This window comes from Urocitellus parryii, chromosome 1 (genome assembly GCF_045843805.1).
Source record: "Urocitellus parryii isolate mUroPar1 chromosome 1, mUroPar1.hap1, whole genome shotgun sequence".
Taxonomy (NCBI): domain Eukaryota; kingdom Metazoa; phylum Chordata; class Mammalia; order Rodentia; family Sciuridae; genus Urocitellus; species Urocitellus parryii.
The window spans coordinates 115,701,128-115,707,557 of record NC_135531.1 but is presented as its reverse complement, the minus strand read 5'-3'; the positions used below and the strand labels follow the sequence as shown (position 1 = coordinate 115,707,557).

General features: G+C 32.7%; 1 non-coding gene across 1 annotated transcript; it reads left to right on the top strand.

Moving 5' to 3' along the window:
• The first annotated feature begins 5,311 nt into the window (after positions 1 to 5,311).
• LOC113175231 (U6 spliceosomal RNA) lies at positions 5,312 to 5,417 on the top strand. Its single transcript, XR_003299940.1, has one exon. It is a non-coding gene; the product is annotated as a U6 spliceosomal RNA (small nuclear RNA).
• Positions 5,418 to 6,430: the final 1,013 nt, after the last annotated feature.

Below are 6,430 nucleotides of genomic sequence, written 5' to 3'. Positions count from 1 at the left end.
ATTTTTTTATGTGATTTCTACCACTGTTGTCAATTTTGTGATCTGTATTCAGATCAAGATTAGATAAATATTTACATATGTTTTCTTCTAAAAATGCTACATAATTCTACATAATTTTATAGATACATCATTAAATGTAAGTTTGTATATATACTTATGTAGTTTATTTGGTGTATTCTGGGAATCTCACATTTTTTATGATTTCAGATGGTTAGACAATTGTACCAATATTGACAATGAAATAGCCATTCATTTATTTACCAAGATGAAATGTTAAGTTTACAATTATGTCTTGACTATTTTATCCTGTTTGATTATGATATTATGCTAAGGTTTGAAATTCTGTTTTGGTTTTAAAGAGAAAGAAAAAATTTCCAAATGATTATTTTTTTCTTGATATTTTTTCTTCCAGTGTTTTGTTTTGAGTTTCTTGGTAGACAAATCATTTTACTAGTGGGAATAAAGTGCTGAACCAAACAAATAGCCACACTGAGTCTGCATTTTAGTATGAAAATAATAACTGTTTATACATAATTATATACAGAGCAAAAAGTGCTACCAAAAGGGTCTAGAAAAGGAGAATATGAGAAAGCTTATCTGAGAAATGGATATGGAGACAAACTTTAAAGGACAAAATTTAGTAATGAAGAATATACTAGGGTTACTTTTTCAAGAAAAGAAAAAAAAACAAGCATGTATGAATACTTATTTAAATGATAAAAGGAAATACTACATTTGGGAAATGGAAAGACCACTGGTTTGGTAGAACCCAAAAGATGAAGAGGAGAGTGCCTCAGGCACTAGTATCCAAGGATCACATCATTCAAGACTTAAGGGCCATGTAAATAATTTTAAGTATTTTTCTGAACAAGGAGAAGTCCCTGAATGTATTTAAGCAAGATGGGATCCTTAATAGAATAAGATATATTCCATGTTTATATAACCATATCAAAATGGATTTTGCTGTCATGTATAACTAAAAAGAACCAATAAATAAATAAGAAAAGGAGAGATGTTATGGAATTAGTTTGGCTTCAATATGAAGACTGACTGGGGAAGAAACAAGAATGGATGCAATGTGGCTTCCTGGTTGGGAGGCCATTTGTCATGGTTAGGCAAGAGATGATGGTGGCTTAGGGTAGGAGAGAAAATATATAAGAAACAGATACTTACCAGGGAGAAGTTTAAAAGTGCATTGACTAAATGGATGCAGTATGTAAGAATAAATGTATCAGGGATGACTTTGGGGACTGTCATTGGAAAACTACACAAGTAATGGTAGCATTCATTCACTGTGATAAGAAACACAGAAGAAAGAGAACCAATGATATATTTATTATATATGAAAGATCAGAAGAATAATATATGTTTAGAGCTAAGATGTTGAATTTCAATGGATAACATATCCATTGTTATCATATGTGGATGGCTGTTTAAACCACGTGAGGGTGAATTGAGGAAAAAAGGCTAAAATTTGACCTTTATCCTCTAAGGCTTTATGCCAACAATAGTTACATTTTAGATATATAAAAAGAAAGGTGCAATAAAATCTGATAAACACTGACCAGAACCATAGAAGAAAAACCTAAAAGGGAAGCCAAGGGGGACTAAAAAAAAAAAAAAAGAGAGAGAGAGAGAGAGAGACATCGCTGACATTTTATTAGAGAGACATTTTTACAAGAGAGGCAAATATAATTATTGAAAATCACATGTAAGCAAAGCATTAACCCATACAGAAAAATAAATATTTAAAGTTATGAAATATAGTTGAAACAACCTCTGTGTAAAAATTTGAATTCCCGAAATAAACAAGATATTTTATAAACAAGATGTTTTATAGAAAAACACAATTTAACAAAATAAAATTTTGATAAGAACAGCATTTTAAAAGACCAATTTTCATAAAACAAATAGAAAATTTGTCAAGTGCCTGTCACTAAAAATTATTGGCCTAAGATATTTTTTCAAAGAAATTTTTTGTAAAACAAAAAAAGAAGTAATTCCCATTCTACTTAAACTGATGTAGAACATGAAAAAAAAAAAATGAAACTTCAAAGTTCTAGCAAATGAAAATATCATTGGCATTAAAACTTATAAAGAATTGCACTAAAAGGAAGAACCTCAGAGATTAAATTTCTTATGTGAATATTAATATTTCCACATAAAATATTTACTAACAGAATAGAGAGAACTATATTATGCTTGTTGTGCTCTTTATTCTTCTAATGTAAGCATGATTCAACACTAGGAAACTAGATCAAAGAATATAATATTTGCCAGGTGTGGTGGGGCATGCTTGTAATCCCAGAAACTCAGGAGGCTGAGGCAGGAGGATCTTGAGTTCAAAGTCAGCTTCAGCAAAAGTAAGGCACTAAACAATTCAGTGAGACCCTGTCTCTAAATAAAATACAAAATAGGGCTAGGGGTGTGGCTCAGTGGTTGAGTATCCCTGACTTAAATCTCCTGGTACAAAAAAAAAAAAAATCTAAGAAGACTAATTATTATCATCACCATAGATCCTAAAAAAGCCTTTAGAACACTTAAATATCTTCTTTGGTGTAGAGTAATTGATAAGTTAGGGATAAGTATATACTTATTTAAAATGGCAAATATTTCTATTGTACTTTAAAAGACTGAAAAATATCCAAGACCCACTGTGATGCATTTATAGTAAACAGAGTCTTTTGAAGTAAGGAACTACAACAACAAAAATCCACTGACATCATTATTATTTAAGAAGTTTATAACCAACACAATCAAAAACTTTCAAGAAAAGAGTTATAAACTTTTAAAGTAGTTCTTAAAACAATCCCTTTTTAAAAAAGATCTGACTCAGGAATAATATATTGGCAGGAATTTCAATATACTTTGCAAGATTACTATAATAAATAAGAGATCTCAGTAACCAGTATAAAATAATTAGGATAATTAAAACAAATGTTTTCATGTGTGCAAACAGCTTGTTAGAGGATATGAAAGAATAAAAGATAAAATTTCTGGTAGCAATAAAACTAATTACTAAGCAGCAGCAAGAAATGAAGAAAAAATTACTATACTTCTGACAAAAGATATCTGAAGTAATAGTGCAGTTTGATAGAAAGATTCAGCAACAAAAAGATATCAATTTTCTGTTAATTTATACAATTAAGATGATCTTAATTTAAAAATTCAACTATTTTTAAAAATATAATGCTAATTCTAAATTTGGTATTATAAAAAAGTACAGCAATATTATGTGACTGGCATTCTGTTTTTTTTTTTTTTTTTTGAGGGACTGGTACTTTATTTCAAAAAGACAGTTGTCAAGATTCAATATCAAAGCAGTTGCACTATTGGTTTCTCTTTCTCCCAACTGGCCCCAGAGAGACCACAACAAAGCAGAGTACATTTTAAGCCAATAGCTGCAGGATAATAGACTTCACAGAAACCTCACCTAAAAGTGAGGATTGGTTGGCAAAGAAACTTTCAAAGGTCAGCACACAGCCAGCCTAGATTGTAGGACCCTCACAGCAAGACATGAGATGGGGTGACCAGGTACCCAACCCCAAAGACGCAAAGTTTCAAATTAATATAAAATTTAAAAAGTTCTGTACATAAGCTATTCAAGATTCTCCAGCACTGACACAAAGCACAGTGAGATGGCACTTTTAGATACAGCAGCTTTAGACCCAGAAAAGGGTGATGAGATGAGTTTCATATGGCTAAATCTGTGGCAAAAACAATTTTTTTTCTTTTTCTTTTTTTTCAAGGAGGCAGGAGAGCAATTAAGTGGTCACTCAAGATTAAGGGTCCCATGATCCATTCTGTGAACACTTGGGAAGTGGGTACAGATGGGAGAAAAATTAGTTCTCAGGGTTAAGGATATGGCTCAATGGTAGACTATTTACTGAACATGCATGAGGCCCTGGGTTCAATTCCCAGCACCACAAAAACAAAAAGTCTAGGAGGTCGTACCATGTTAATTTGGTCATTTCTGATGAAAAAAAGTAAAAAAAAAAAAATAATAAAGTTGTCTAAAGATACCTTAAAGTTAAAAACAAAACAAAACCTAAATAACACAGGGTTTGTTTCTTGACTAACTCCTCTCTGGTTTGGCTGGTACTTTGCAGAGCTATGAGGTTTCCCATAATAGAGTCTTTCCCTGGGCTCTGCTTGGCTCTCAGTAAGGCAGGCTCATTCCTCTTTTCCTCCTTTTCAGAGAGGGGAATAGGGTTTAGGCTGGAAAGTTACCTTCCAAAAGTGAGAAAGGAATTAGATTGCTGTTTCAGAGCTATGAAATTATTTGGAATGTTTTACAAATGGTTCCTGTAACAACAAAAATGTAATTACAAAATGTGTACATCACAACATGCTTTAAAAGAAATTTTTCTTTTTTACCCACATTCCCTTAAATGTTGTTCCCAAAGGTGCTCAGCCTCTAGCCCAGTTGGAATCTGTGGGAGGAGACAGACAATTTGGTGAAAAAGACAAGGGGGTGGGAAAAAAGACAAGGTGTTGAAAGGAGAAAGCAGCCTTTCAATTAAAAATCAGTCCTAAGCTTTGGACTGGTTACCCTCAGGCAGAGTCAAGGTCAGAAAGAGGAGCAGCAGCAGGGCAGGACTGGGGAGCTCTATATCTCATTCAGTTCAAGCAGAGGCTGGTCCAGCATCCTTTGTGTTCAGAGGTGCTCCTCTTTGGAGCACTTCAGCTTATCTTCCAAATCATCAAAAATGTAAATCTCAGATGGCACAGGAATATGCAGTCTAATAGAATAGATAGAAATTTCAAAAATCAGTGTCAATTATACTTAAAGTTAGCATGCGATTGTCATCTCATACAAGTATGGATAAAATGACCTATTAAATCAATGTTATTGGTATAAAAATAGGGTGTCACATACATAACAGGATAAACATCAAACAGTTCTTAGATGTAAGTGTAGAGAAAAGAGTCCATCAAAACTACTGGATGTGGAGCATAGTGGTGGTAGGGAACAAGAGAATTTATAATCTCAGTGTGCAAAGGCCAGTCTATGACTCAAAATTCAGAATCCATCAAAACAACAACAAACACTTGCTACTTGGCAAAAACTACCACACTGTACATCAAGGAATAAGCAATAAACTTGGAAAAATACATGCAAGTCATATCATAGCATATTTCTCTATCTTATAAAGAATTCTAACAAATCAGAATAAAATAATAAACAGAAAATTGGGCAAAAGATAGGAATAAAGTTTTATGACAAAATTAAAATTTTGCAAATGGCTCTTACATCCATGAAAGTGCAGTGATTTCACTCACAATGATAGCAAGGTACTTTAAACAGAGGGTGCTCTTTGTGGCAGCACATACAACAAAAACTGATGTTATGCAGATAAGATTAGCATGGCCCCTGAGCAAAGATGATGTACAAATTCACAAAGTTCCATGTTAAAACAACACAATCAAAACTGAGATACTGTTTTCAGCATCATCTTGGCAGAAACCCAAGAAATTTAAAGCACCTTTGGCAAGTCTTTGGGTAGGAGAAGCCACATCATTCAATGCTAATGATAGTATAAATTGTTATAATCTCTAGGAAGAGCAATTTTGAAGTTTATTTCAAAATTTATAAGGTATATAAATTTTGAGCAATCAATTCCACCTCCAGGAATGGATCATATGTATACGCATGTATGTACACATATATATACATGTATATATGTTCACAAAATAGAAAACATATTTATAAGATTATTCATTGTGACATATTGTAATAGCAAGTTTAGAAACAAATTTAATCATCAATAAGGAACTCTTTATGTTATTTTCAAACAATAGAATATGCACTGTGTGTTGATGTGGGAAGATCTTCAAGATACATTTCTAAGTAAAAAGCACAGGCAGAGAGTGTATACAGAACTCTATCATTGAAGGAAAACATGGGGAAATTGTTTATATTTGTTTTCATAGACATAAAAACTTCTCTGAGGAGATTGAAAATAAACAAATTTTCAAGGAGCAGGGACTGGGGAAGACATGGGGAGATATGGGTTAGAGGATACAAAGTAGCAATTAGGTGGAATGAAAACAAACCTAGAGATCTAATGTACAACATGAGGACTATAGTCATAATACAATACTACACTGTATTTTATTAATTGAGCAAACATTATTTGCTCTTGACACACACATTGAAAAAAAAATGATCTCATGTATATCCACATGAGATCATGGCTTTACTATAGGAACCATACAAGGAATACATCTATACATGTATCCCATAACATTATATTGTATGCTTTAAATATATACAAGAAAATTTATTTTTGAAAAACCTTTCTAAAGCTGGGAGTGGTGTGCAAGCTATAGTCCCAACTACTGCGAGGCTGAAATGGGAGGATCATTTAAGACTAGGAGTTCAAGGCTAGTGTGGGCAATGTAATGAGACCCCATCTCATAGACAAAC